This window comes from Psammomys obesus, unplaced genomic scaffold (assembly GCF_907164565.1).
Source record: "Psammomys obesus unplaced genomic scaffold, mPsaObe1.curated_primary_1811, whole genome shotgun sequence".
NCBI classification, from domain to species: Eukaryota; Metazoa; Chordata; class Mammalia; order Rodentia; family Muridae; genus Psammomys; species Psammomys obesus.
The window spans coordinates 1,656,374-1,671,375 of NW_026591597.1; positions in this window are offsets into that span (position 1 = coordinate 1,656,374).

Below are 15,002 nucleotides of genomic sequence, written 5' to 3' on the forward strand. Positions count from 1 at the left end.
GCAGGCTTTTGGCAAGACCTGGATAAATGTGAACACTGCTGAAAAGGACATTAAGCAACGTCTGCAAAGAAGGAAATGGACAATAACAGAAATCTGTTGTCTTCAAGAAAGAATAAAGAGCGGGTGCTGGGACACCCTGCCCTTTCAGTGACTTCCCGTGCTCCAACTTTCCCGAGACTGAAATCTTCCTGGTTCTGTGCAATGTCATATCATTACTAGAAATTATCTTGTTTGAAAGAATTTAAAAAAAAAATGTCATTACATTTGTACATGTATAATTCCCCTTGTGTGTACTTATCTGAGAGATAGCCTGTAACATTTTATTCAACTAGTGGCAGGCAGAGAGGGCTCCTTTATAAAATCATTGTAAAATCGGCACATTGAAAACACAGTGTCTCCCAAGTGGCCACCACATACCAGGAGATCAGTCTGTAAGATAAATGCCATTATTTATTATTTATTATGTCGGTTTTACTGATTTGAGAACTAAAGGAAAAAAAAAAAAGCTGAGCTATGCCTTGGTACACAAAGGATTCTTTAGTATTCCTCTATTCCTTAGTCTTTGAAAAAAACATAGTTTCAGATATGTAAATATCTCGATTTTATTTAATGTCCGCCACGTAGAGACTCAGGACAAGCTGACCACTCATCTTGTAGGCTACTTTCTGCCTTCCCCTTCCCCTTCCCCACCCCCGGAGAAATTCACTTCATTTAAGTGCTGGAAGAAAGCATCGAAGTCCAGTTTGTTGGTACCTGAAAAGGACCACAGCTAAAGGAGCTACAGAGTACTCAGACCACAAAACGGAAATGAGTCTCAAGTGATTGGGAGGGTGGTGTCCCCATCATGTGCTGTGTGTGTCCGCACCCACCCTGGGAGGATGTGCTCTGTGGCAAACTGCTCAGAGTCCAAGCGTGGGGGCCTGATTTATACCCCCAGAACCCAGGTTTGTAGTGGCACATGCTTGTAATCTCACTGCTGGGGAGGGAGATTTCTGGGACTCACTGGCCAACTGGCCTGTCTAAATAGCAAGCTCCAGGCCAACCAGAGGCCCTGTCCAAAAAAAAAAAAAAAAAAAAAAAAAAAGTGACATGACAGAACTGAGGAAGGGTGACATCCAAAGTTAACCTCTGGGCTCAGATGTACACAACATGTATATTTAAATATACCTGCGTAACTGTGTTGCATGCATGTGTTTCTCTGTGTGAGTAACTGGCACAGCGGCCCAGAATCAAAGAAAGAAGGACTTCATACAATACCAAGTTTTTCATAGCAGAGCTAGGATGCCAGGACCTTTATGTTTGAGATATCATTACTGGTTTTAGTCATTTATTTATTTTATTACTTTATGTGTATGAGTGTTTTGTCTGCATGTACATATGTATATGCATATTAATGCCCGGTACTTACAGAGACTGGAAGAGGATGTTGGATCCCCTGGAATTAGAGTTAAAAGTAGTTGTGAGCCACCATGCGGGTCCTGGGAATTTCGTATGGAAGAGCAGCCCATGCTCTTAACTGCAGAACCATCTCTCCAGTCCCTCATTTCTAGCTTGAGTTCAAAGGTGTGGCTAGAAGGTTCAGACAGGTATTAGAAGACAGAGTACTCACCTCGGGGTGTTAGCTGACCATTGTCCAGATGCACCAATGTTATTTGCCTATTGCCTACTGAAGGACATTTTAGTCTCTTTCAAATTGTATAATAAAGCTACCATCTTTTTTGCGATGAGATCTTGGCATGCGGACCATTTTTCAGTTCTGTGTCTGATAAGGACAGAGCAGGTAGGGGCAGAATAGAGGATGCGCAGGTCGGGTTGGGCTTAGAGGCTGCATATGGTTTTGGTAGAATGAATCAGGGGGACACAGAGGACTGGGATATGCTTCCGGGTCCGAGCTTGGAGTGTGGAGGAAGATGTCATAAATGTTTTTATTTCCTCAGATGAGGAGATAAGATGAGAGCTGTCCCAAACCTTTCTAGCTCTTTCTGAACTCTTGCTGGCTGGTTCAACTCAGCTGTTCTGGCCCAAACTCTTCTCCAAGTTGATTGATTCAAACTGATTTCTCTTGGCTTCTGACTGAATTGCTCTGCCAGGCCTCAAACTAACTCTGGACATATGTTCCAATGTTCTGGATCCTTTTGTCTTTACCTGTGTCTAGCGTGTTCTCTCTGCAACTTGTCTCTGTCAAACTCTCTTCCTGCACTGCTCTTAAGTAGCCTTTCTTTCCTGTCCTTTCCTCATGAGAGTTGGGCATATCCTATCTCTGATTTATTCTGTCAAATCTTTCTCTGATTCATCACTTTGTCTGCCTCTCAATTAGACTTCACTTTGAAGCCGCTTCCTTCTATAACTAACCTTACCTTCATTGTTTGAGATTAAAGGTGTATACTAAGGGCATGTCTGTATTACAAGTAGATCATACTATAATCCAGAGTGTGTATTCATTCCACCCTGATCCCATAGACCTAGAAGGTCTTCAGATGTGATCCCTTGCCAGAGCAGTCGTGTTGCTGGATTAAAAATCTACATGATATGGGTGTTTGGAAGAGCTTGTGGAGTGGGGAGTAGGCAGACTCTGAAGAAGAATGTACAAGGATCTGGCTAAGTGGAGAGGTTGGATGTAGTGTGGGAGGGCCTGTGTGTTCTATAAATACTATAAATATCCACGGTGCAGGTTCTGATGTAGATGCAAATTTTAACTCCACTGGATAAATACTAATGAGATAATTACATCATATAGCAAGAATAGATTTAGCTTTGTGTGAATTATATCCATTTCTGTGTTCCTCTGATACAGAAATATTTTAGATATATTGTATTGAATAAAATAATCTTATTAATCTCTTTTGTTGCCGTTTACTTGGGGTTGGCCACTGGAAAACTTAAAATTATGCATTTACTATTCTGTTGGAAGAATGCTGTTTTAAAATTAAACTGCCAGAGTTTATATATAATCCTCCATGGACGTAAGGTGGAACCTTAAGCACGTAAAATATGATATCTTGGTTTTCTTATCTGTTCTGGTTGTAATGTTAATATTCAACCTGAATGAAAAGCATTTATTATTGCATATATTGATCTTGGCAAGTGCAAGGTTGTCACTAATTTAAAAGAAAGATAACCAGTAGAATGACCAAAGATTAAACTCATTCTTAGCACAGATTTGGATATGCGCTGGTTGGTTTTTATCACCAACTTGACACAAACTAGAGCCTGCTGGGAAGAGAGAAATCTCCACTGAGAAACTGCCTACATCAGATTGGCCTGTGGATATGTCTCTGGGGTATTTTCTTGATTGCTAATTGACGTATGAAGGACCAGCCCACTTTGAGTAGTACTATCCCTTTGCAGGTGGGTATGAGCAATATAAGAAAGGTAGCTGAGGATGAACCACTGAGCCAGAAGGTAAGCCTGTAAGCAACATTCTTCCATGGTTCCTGCCTTGATTTCCCTCAGCGATGGATTATGGTCTAGAAGTGTAAGCCAAATAAACCTCCTCTTCCCCAAGATGCTACTGACCACATTGTTTTATCATGGCAACAGGACACAAACTAGAATAAGAATATGACTAAGGAAAATGGAAGGACTGCTGGAGCAATTTATTGCCACCTCCTCTCTTTCTCTTCCTTTCTCTACCCTCTTCCTCAGTGAATATCAGGCAGGTGGCTTGTTTGGAGTTTTCTTCCTCTTGGTCATGCCTATCACCACAGAGAAAATATGGAGTGAATAGTAGCATATATCACATATGATAAGCTTTGCATGGCAACAGAAATCAATACATCTATGATTTGGGGTTGATTTATGCAATGTGCTGTTGCCAGGTGTGCATCCCCAGGAAGTAGAGGCTAGTGGGTATGTTCTTGGAAGGGACTTGGGAATGAGGTCTCTCCCTAACTTTCTGTTAGTCTAGTGATACAAACACCTGCTCTGGAATATGTTCTCACCATTGCCATGGCGTGCTGCGCCTTAGAGGCCTCTGAGCTGTCCTGCGCCACTGCAGGCACCATGCCACCCAATCTCATAAACCAAATAAGCCTCCTCGCTTTGTAATTTCCCATGTCTTGTGTATTCTGTTGTAATCATAAAAAAAACAAGATCACATTTACAAAGAAAGGGTGGTGACACATGTGTGCTATTGAAGTCTTTAAGTCTTAAAGGAAGTCTTAAGGCTTCCTTTCTCAGCACTACTGGGGAAGCAGAAAGAAATCAAATCAAACTTGCAGGCAACAAATTCTTATTTTAAAGAGACTATTTTGTTGGTGGCCTTAAACCCCAAGCAAAACCCTGAACATACAGTTTGCCCATCACTTTTCTTTTAGAACGATTAAAAAAAAAACCATTTTGCTACTTATAAAATTGTTGTAAGAACTGAGTAAAGGGGCTGGAGAGGTGGCTCAGAGATTAAGAGCACTTAGTGCTCTTGCAGAAGACACAGGTTCCCCACACCCACATGGAATGGTTCAAAACCACCATAACTCCGCTTCCAGGGAATCTGACACTGTTCTGGTCTCCACAAGCCCTTGCACACATGCGGTATACATGCAGATAGCTGAGCAGGCACATGTTTGCATAAAGATTTTTAAATAATTGAATGAAATATTATATCTATGGCATTAGGGCTTATGGCTAGTCATGAGTAAGATTGTGAGGGAGTTACAAAGAGAAGAGTTAGAGATTTCATTCAGCGTGTCAAAAGGAGAGTAGCTGTGAACTATGTCAAGATTGGAATTGTTAAAATGTAATCAAATTTGGAGGAAGCAATTCTAAGAAGAAATTAATGTGTGTAGCTGGGCTAATTGAAAATGGGAAACACTTCAAAATTTGAGAACCATGAATAATTTGGAACTCTTAGATACTTCTTATGTATCCATGTAACGGTGATGCCAGAAAAATATTTTTTCAAGAGGCAGAACTTATGTAAATTCAAAGAGCTACAATATGGGGAAAGAAAATTAATTATTTGCTTATGGATACAAGGTGTCAACCATTATAGGATGGGTGAATGAATAGTGAATTAATTATAAGGCAAAAGAAAGAAAATAAAGCAATACTGGAATCTAGTAGGAAGAGAACTGACACAGTAATTGTACCTAACTGTGTAGTTAGAGTGGCTATTCAGCCTGCAAAGAAGCCACTATCCCTGCCAGGCATTGGTTCTCTTAGAGAACTGATTGGTTCAGAAATGGAAGGTTTAATGTCTTGGAGCTAAGCACTATAGGGGCATGGGGCCTGAATCATATTGACAGAAAGATCCTAGAAATGAGACCTGTGGATTTATTGTTGAGGACCCTGCATTTGTCTTGGTTCACAGCTCAACAATATTTACCTAAAGCCCTGTGGTACTATGCCATGCCAATAGCGTTCTACACTCTTCGCATAACCACCTTTTGGGCTCAAGCTAGCCTGATTTAGTTTCTGATTTTCAAACCACAATATTTGGAATGCCTGACTCTTATTCAAAAAGCCCAGCATTCTGGGAAGGCCTCCTTTTCTTCTACCTGACTAGTCATGGCAGTTGTTACTGGTTGAGGGAATCTTGTAAGACAGAAAGATAGCAATGAAAAAGATCAAAATGGTCATAGGATTTGGTCAGCTGTAGGCTTCAACTGATTGTGAAAAGTAGGGAGGGAAAAAAAAGCAGGGAATACTGTCATAACCCTGTAATTGCAGCACAGAAGGAACTGAAACAGAGGTGACTCAAGCTGGAAGCAGAACCTTGATTCAACAACAAAGATATTGGGAAGTGGACATGGGGCCCAAGCATACTCTGAAGAGGATGAGACAGGGCAAGGAGGTCAAATTAACCATCCTCTAAGGAAATGGAAAATACTGTAGAATGCCATGTTAGTCACAGTGTATCCATCAAATAGTGCCACTGATATTGAATTGGGAAGAGTTTGCAAAACACCAGCGTAGTCTGATACCATTGGAATCATGACAGAATGATCCAGTAAAATGTGAATAAAGCGTACTTTCTTTTTCGTCTTCTTCTTCCTCTTCCTCCTCCTTCTTATTCTTCGTAAAGTCACCAGAGTTTGGACTTCCCTGCCCTTTTATGAGGGGAGGTTGTCTAGTTTTGTTTAAGATAGGGTTTCCCATAATCCAGGATGGTCTTAAACTTACTAAGTAGTGGGGCTGACTTTGAACCCTTGGTCCTCCTGTCTTACTGATTAAGTGCTAGGATTATAGGCATGTCATCACACCAAGCTCAAAGATTTATTTTATTTAAAAACAAACAAACAAACAAGCAAACAAACCCCCAAAAAACAAAAATTCACTTGGGCTGGCGAGATGGCTCAAATGTTAAAGGCTGGGCTTACCATCAAAATGCCAAAAACAAAACAAAACAAAAAACAAACCAATTTCTACAAACAACATTAACAAACTATCAAGATAAATGTTACCATATTGACATTATTAATAAAATTCTAAATGCTAAATCTAAACTCTCTGTGATGTTTGTCAGTATGTACTTTATTTCAATATGAAGTTTACTTCTATACTACATAATTCTTACATATTTTTTTCCATTTAGCAAATGGAAGATTGATGGAAGTGTTATCAAAAGCTAGCACATGATTATAAGCTAATATTCGAGAACTATTTAAACCATGGCTCTGAAAGATGCAACTTAAAAAAATTATTTTTAGTTATGCAGTGAGTTCACTTTAACAAACAGGGTAGTTGGAATCAGGGAAAATTGATTTTTTTTTCCCCAAGGTCATGAGGATAATTTTAAACGAAACTGCTTCTAGACATTTCATGATCTTTGAAAATAAACAAACACCTTGTTAAAGAACTGTGTCCTGTAGATCAGATGCATAATGAATAGAGCAATGGATAGCTTATCTATGACCCAGGCTGACTGATGATCAAACTTTCTTGTCATGTTATGAATACTGGGACTAGAAGTGTCTAGACATTTCATCAATACTTACTGAAGCGTGGGAGACATTAATTTATCCACTTATGAGTCACTGCAAATAGAAAATGCAAACAAATGAAATTGCTCTCATAATGGGAAATACTGCCACATCGTAACAATTTGATATTCATGATCTCCAATTGGTTGTTAATTAAGTACCAATATATTATTCTAAAATTCATCTCATTTTCATTTAGGCTAGAATTTGTGGATAGGGATATCTGAAATGATTACTCCCAGGATTAGAAACACATGATCTCCTGGGCACATGGTTTTAGATGTAAATAAAACCACATATTTTACTGTTCCTACAACTACATTGCATGGGAAACAGCCTTGCAGCCCATTAAAGGAGGGGCCCATGATTCATCTAGACGTCAACCACAGGGAAATCTCTACTCTTCTTCCCCACTGCTTTGTGACAAGCTTTTATTTGTGTCAAATTACAGAGTACCATAAGCAAGTGCCAGATTATGATTTTAATATATGATTTGCGATATATTACAAAGTTAGAAAAATTGCTTGGTTATCCAAAGTTCTCCATGGCTCAATGCATGGTAAAAAAGTGTATTTGAAATAATTTAGCATGATAAACACTTCTGTATCTTATCTGACCAATCATTAGGGGTGTGTGTGTGTGTATATATATAAAATAACTTATCAGTGTGTATACATACACCATAGATTAAATATATTTAAATGAAAGACCAAAGTTTGATGTGTTATGTTTAATTCCTTTAAAAAGTCTTATATTAAATTGCTCCTACATTTAAAGCAGAAATACTAAAGTATTTACCAGTTTGTTAAATATAAATATGAACTCACAAAGGAATTGAAAATTAAATAAAACTTTCTGTTGAATTGTTATATTCCTGTTTGACATCTAAGAAGCCCTAACAAACATGAAACAAACATATTTTCTTATAGGTTTTGGAGTGACTGACAACTTTAGACACAGTTCTATGCCCTCAAAACTAAAAACTATAGTGGGAAAAGATGGCGGATGATGCCTCCTTTCTCATTGTGGGACTTTCGGCATGTGGTAGACGGGGGTACCTATGTGGCCTATGTCCCAGTAATCTTTCCGATTGCAGTAATAAACACCACAACAAAAAGGAACCTGGGTAGGAAAGGATTGTTTGTCTTACATGCTGATGTGACAGTGCATCGCTGAGGAAGTCAACCTTGGGGCAGGAGCTAAAGCAGAGAGTGCAGAAAGATGCCGCTAGCTAACTTGCTCTGCACGGCTTGCTCAGCTTACTTTTTTGTATGCCCTAGGAACTACCTTCCCAGGATGGCACTGCCCCATAGTAGGCTAGGCCCTCCCACATCAATCATCTGTCAAGAAAATGCCCCACAAACCTGTCTACAGGCTTAACTGATCCAGGCATTTTCTCATTTGAGGTTGCTATTCCTAGAAAACGCAAGCTTGCGTCAAGAGCAGGATAACCCGCTCTTTCCCAAACCCTCTGGGCAGCAGTCTCTTAACAAAATTCCCAGTAGACACACCCTGTACCTGTTGTAGTTAGGAGAAAAATGCCTCTCTTACGTCCTCCCTGGCACGGCCATGGCCTAACAGAGAATCTGTGTTCCTCACAGGTTCTCTGTTATGTGCTTGGGGTCCAGATGACAGTGTTACTTTGTGAGGTTCTGGAAACTTTGAAGCGGTGGAGCCTGGCAGGAGCAAGGGCAGCTATGATAAGGAGGTTCTACCTGCTAACTTGTATCATCCTCTTACTGGTTCTTCTCTGAGTAGCTTCTGCTTCAGTACAGTCCAGAGTCTCCAACGTGTTCAGGCTCTAATAAAATGGGATTCAGTACCCAGCAGTTTGGAGAATTTCCATAAAATTGAAACAACAACAACAACAACAACAAACAATTAGTAGATATCATGACAGCTTGAGAAATGAACGTTCCCATATGATTGTGTATTTAAAGATGTGGTCCCAGGGCTGTTTGGGGGAAGTTATAGCACCTTTAGGAGGTGCATCCATTGTGGAGGAAGTACATCACTTTAAGGATTTATAGCTTTGTACCACTTCCTGTCCTGTCTCTCACCTGCTTCCAGTGAGTGTATGAGAATCGATCAGCCTACTTCTTGCTTCTGCTGTCATACATTTTCTATTGTCATGCCTACCCTGCCATGATGAACTACCTGAGAAAATGGCTGCCAAAGTGCTCTAACAAGAAAGAAGATAAAGAGAATACGGAATGTTGAAAGAGAAGAAAAAGACAACGGGAAGAGCAAAAGTTAAGTAGATAAAACAGACTTCTCTGGAAATGTCTAAGTTTTGTTTGATGATAGAAGCAAAGATTATAACGTTGTTCCATATAGTTATAGGTACATACTTACAATGAATATAAATTGGGAAGTGGAAAGAAACTTAAACAGAGCTCAAGTTCTTGGGTGTTTGAACCAGAATAATCTTGTCACTATGGTGAATCATGTAATGTACATGCAACACTAGAATAGCATCTATAAAAAGGTATCTACACCAGAACATGCATGCCAAGACTCAAATACTCCATACACAAATTACAGCGAAATTCCAAACAATATTTGAAATAAACAATGGAATGGTAAGGGGAAAAAAAAAAAACAAACAGAAAATGAAAACCAGAAACAACAGAGGCCAAAAAAGAATGTGAGCAGTTAAGCCTTAGCATATCAGCAATCACATTTAAATGTTCCACTTCACTTCTAAAAGTCACATGACAGAAAATAACCAAACTGTCCAATAGGGGATGATCAAATTGTGATAACTCTATACCAGGCATTCACACTTAGTCATAACAGAAAGTGAACCGCTGTTGTACATACTGGTTAAACTGGACCTAAAGGCCTTATGCAGAGTAAAAAGGCCATTTTGTTATGGACTCTCTGCCAGAAAAGACTACTTGGACATGGGTTTAAGCCAGAAGTAAGATTTTGTTGGCCAGCCCTCAAACACACTGGTTATTCAAGATCCCAATGTAGTACAGATCCTTTCTCAGGGTAAGCTTTTAAGCATAAAAACCACATCCTGGGGTGACAGGCCTAAGTTAGCAAGAACAGTTAGCTAGCTAGAAGCAGAACTGTAAAAGCCAAAAAGCAAAGTTGGTACACTTAGAACAATAGACTCTGACGGGTTAGGTCTTTGTTTTTCTTTGACAGGTGGTGCTGTCTACATGCTGAGTCTTACAGCCTGAAAGGTACTTCCACCCCAACATCAGTTGTATTAAGGTCTGGTGCTTACACTGCATACTTTCATTGTCTGAATAGTCTGGCCACAGATTAGCACAGGTGACATGTATGGTGATGTGACAGCTCTGGATCTTGACTCAAGTTGTAGCTATTTAACCCTACATAGGGTAAAGGGATAGAAAACTATATGCACAAATATTGTACTGCATGTAGAGAAGATGTAATTATTGGGGGGGGGATGAAGAGTAAGAAATGCACCTGTCCCTCTTTGGAACCTTTTGCGAATCTATTACTACCTGTTTTAAAAAACACACCCAGGCATGATGGCACATGCCTGTAATTGCAGCACTTAGGAGGTGGGGCTAGAAGTTCCTAAGTTTCAGGCCAGCCTGACATACATAGTGAGAGCTATTTTAAAACAAAACAAACCTTTGCTTTTAGAATCATCACATACAAACTGTATAGGCATACACATGTTATATGACACATATAAGCTGCTTTCAGGTATTCCCACTAAAACCGTGGTAAGAACACATCAGAGTGATTTACACATAGCTGTGTGATTTTTTTTTTTAAATTGCTAGTTTGGATCTGGAATGTCAACCCTCAGGTTGTGTGACCTATATTCTCCCCATAGCACTGCAGGAAGGTCATAGAAACTTCCGAGGTGATGTCAAGTGGAAGGAACTTAAGTTATTTGAGATGTACCCCTGATAGAAATATTAGGAGCTTTACCCCTTCTAGTCTCTTTTACTGCTTCCATTGGGTGAAGAGATCACTTCCTCCTACATGTTGTGCTTGTTATAGTGGTTTAGACCAAGGAGGACAAACAGTCATGTGCTAAACCTCTCAAACAACACAAGTGAACCTTTCTTCTTTTCAAGTTGATCATCTTGGATATTTTGTCACAGTCTTTTGGAAAGCCAAATCACAATAAATGCTATGGCATTCTAACATTGTAATACGCATATTTTAGGACATTCCAAACTGAGTCTGACAGTCACTTAATCATTCATCGATATACAGTATTGCATGCGAATGCATTATGATATAATACATTCTTGTTTAACATTTGTTATTCACTAATTCACCATGTATTGATCGAGCCCCGACGTTAACAAACGTCATGCTAGGCTCCTAGACTCCTAGGCTCTAGGAGTCGAATTGTAAATAAGTAGACCGTGGTCTGTTTCCTCAAAGAGCTTACACTTACTGTGAATGAGACTATTACTTCAATAGTGTTCCAAAGAAACACTCAAGGGTAGGCCACACTTAGTAATAAGAAATACTTAGACAATATGAACAAATGCTTTGTAGTAATAACCTGTGACAGAAAGGTTGGTGATGATGATGGCGAGACACTGAGATACACTGATAACTGACGGGAAACAGTCTGTAAAAGAAGCTAAAAATATGAGGAAGAGAAGGGGGACCCTGGATTTATTGCCAGCTTCCTGATAAGGATGGAGTCAGAAGACAAGGACAAGGACTGGCCTTGGCTGCAAGGGATCTGTCTCAGTTCATTCAGAAGTGAAGGTGAGTGCAGACAGGGCTTCATTTAAGGGTTCGAAAAGGTTTGAAGAGGAACTGTGGGAATCTGGGACTATGCCACCTGCCAAGAACAAAGGAGTAATTGAAGATCTGAAGTCTGAGGGGAGTGGAAGTTTTAAGTGGTTGTTTTGGGAAAGCAAGCTGAATAGAGAAGAGATGTAATTTACCAGGCTAAGTTAAGAGTCTGTAGAATCAGTCCTGTGGGGAAGATTGGAGCCATTTTTAGCATGGTGTTGCAGGCAGGATAAAGGCAAGGAGGTAGATGTTTGGAGAGAGACATACGAAACACAATGCTAGAGTTGAGCTAAATAGCACACACTACACATGCATATGCAAACACATATATGTACTGTGATACATACATACATATGTATAAAGTGTGTGTCTTCCAGAGCCTTATGAGGGAAGAGTAAGCAATCACTAGAGAAAAGAAAATTGGGTTGAGAGAGAAAAGGTAATATATAGTGTTTAGGAAAGGGGGAGATAAATCACAATAGCAATGATACTGGGTTTAGGAAATATCCTTTGGTCTTCCAAAAGGATACTCAGGATGGCCACAGTGATATCTACAATGTAGCATCTAATTCTGTGAAACTAGCTACTTCTTTTAAGTCTTTTAGACCCGGCAACCAACCATACACCAGATCTTCTACAGATCTTTTATTACTGAAAATCTCCCAGAGGGAGAGACTATCATTTACTGCCTGTATGTCAGGTGAGGCTCCAGGGAGCAATGATAGATAATTTCACTTATTGGCTGTTGTGAGCTGCTGTGAGCCCTTTTCTAGGTCGACTCTGCAGTCATTCCTGGTCACCAAGAGCGGAAGAGTAATACTTTTCAATCCATACCATGTTTTATTTAAAAATTTTTAAATGTTTTTATTTATTAATTTTGTGGCGTGTGAGAGCACATACACTTTTTCACACAGGAATGGAGGTCAGAGGACTTGCAAGGTTTGGCTCTCTCCACTGTGGACCACGGAGATGTAACTGAAGTTGTCAGGTTTGGTGGCAGACTCCTTTTTCTCCGAGCCACCTCGCTTCCCTTTCAATTGTTTTCTCAACTGTATTTTTCTTTTCACGAAGGTTTAGCTAAATAGAAATAAACTTGAATTTCCTGTCATGTTGGTGTATGCCCGTAATCCAGGAACCAGAAAGGCCAAGGCAAGAGAATTAAGAGTTTCAGGCTAGCAGGGCTCCACAGGTAAGGGTTGAGATGGTACTTCATGGTAGAGCACTTGTTTAGCATATGCAGTGTTCTGGGTTTGGTTCCCACCTCCAGAAAACAAAACAAAAGCACAAAAACAAGAAAGAAAAGAAACAGGCTAAATTGGATTGGAATCATCCTTTTGATTACTTGACAAAATTGTTCGGCTACACTACTCCTTTTGAGAAATAGCATCAAACATTTGGCTACTACTAGGTATATTCTGGTAATAGCTAAGTTATTAGACCTCTTGTAACATGAGTTTTTTAACATCAAAAAAAGAACCTCCTCATGAAGTGTTACGATGGCAACAGTAATGTAGCTTTCACATAATTTAGTTGACTTTAGTGACTAATAAATTTATTAATTGTGGTGTTGAAAATAGAACCAGCTAATGCCAAGCAGCTAGTTAGTGGGTGAACAAAGTAAGGAAGAGATACTGGGTTAAAAAGCATATTCATTCTGGAGACCATTTCTTGCTTTTTGATGGTCTTTTTGACTCTGTTAAGTTAAACATAGAATTTGTAGAAATTCTTTTCTTTTTTGAGGAGAGCAAGGATTTTCTTTTTTTGAACAAGTGGATATTCTCATTATCATTAAGCACAGAAAAAAAAAAAAAAAAAAGACCAAACCTATTAACTAAAAAACCTTCAACTCGCTACAAAGATGTTGCAGAATGGCAGCTTAGGCTTCAAGTGGGTCCTCAGTAAGGGAAGTGGTGACTTATCTGAGGCAGACTCACTTGCCAGCTTTTTAAGTCACTTCTGCCTAGCAGGACTGCCTTGACAAGCCACAGGGAAGAGGACATGCTCAGCTCTGATGAACTTGATGAGCCGGGGTAGAATGGGAAAGGGAGCTCCCCTTTCCTGAGGAAAAGGGGAGTGGGGGGAGGGAGAGAGGGTAGGACTAGGAGGAGAGAAGGGGAGAGCCTACAAGGATGTAAAATGAATAAAATAAACAAATGAGGGGGGAAAAAAAGAACCCTCAAGATGGGACTCGAGTTATAACTTTTGCAGAGGACCTGGGTTTGGTTCTCAAAACTCATATGGGGAGTCGTAACCATCCTTAACTCCAGTTTCAAGGAATGTGAAAACTTCTCTTTACTAGGCATGCATGTGGTGAATGTATATGTATATATAAAGGCGAAACACTCACACACATTGAAAAAATCTTTAAAAGAATTGCTGATACACAAAATTTAGTTCCTTTATTTCTAACAAGCCTAAGAAATAAGAAAACAAAACAAGCAAAAAAACAGTTACATCTCTCTCGATTGAAAGGAAAGACACACATGGGGCCAGTATCATTATTTTTTAAATTCCTCATCCTCCTTTTTCAAGACACTCATTGAAGAGAATATTTTGGTCTTGTGTTTTTATAATTTAAAAATTACAGGGGCTGTAGAGATGGCTCAGAAGTTAAGGACCTGGCTGCTGTTCCAAAGGTCCTGAGTTCAATTCTCAGCAACCACATGGTGGCTCACAACCATCATTAATATAATGAGATCTGGTTCCCTCTTTTGGCATGCAGGTGTACATGCAGGCAGAACACTGTGTACACAATAAATATAATACACCTTTAAAAAATTACATTAATTTTTATATGGGTGTGCACGTGCCGAAGCACATGAAGTCCAAGAACTGCAGAGAGCTGGCTCTATCCTGTGGGTCTCTGGGACAGCATTAAAAATTTAAGCCTTATAAAGTATAAGATACACCTATCTAGGGCCAATGATTTATACATTCTTCAATTTATTTTTTAAAAACAGTCTTTAATTAATTAATTAATTAATTAATTTGTTTTGTGTAACAGGTGATACTGTGAATTTCTTGAATCAACGAGGTTTCTATCCTGTGAGGCTTCTTTCTGTTTGAGGCAGTTTCTTTCTGTAGCCTAGGAGTGGAACTTCAAATTTAATGAACTGCTCTGTGGCCTCCACCTCCCAAGTGCTGGGATTCTAGGCATGAGCTACCTCTATGGAGACTACTTTGATGTCTAAGGAAAACTCCAATTTATGTGAGGCACTCATTCTAAATTCCTTAAAACAGAAGTTCTCAGCAACTGTCTCCTTGATTCCTGCCCAGAAATGTAACAGTTATGATTAACTGCTAGCTCCGATTTTTGTAAACTCGGCTTAT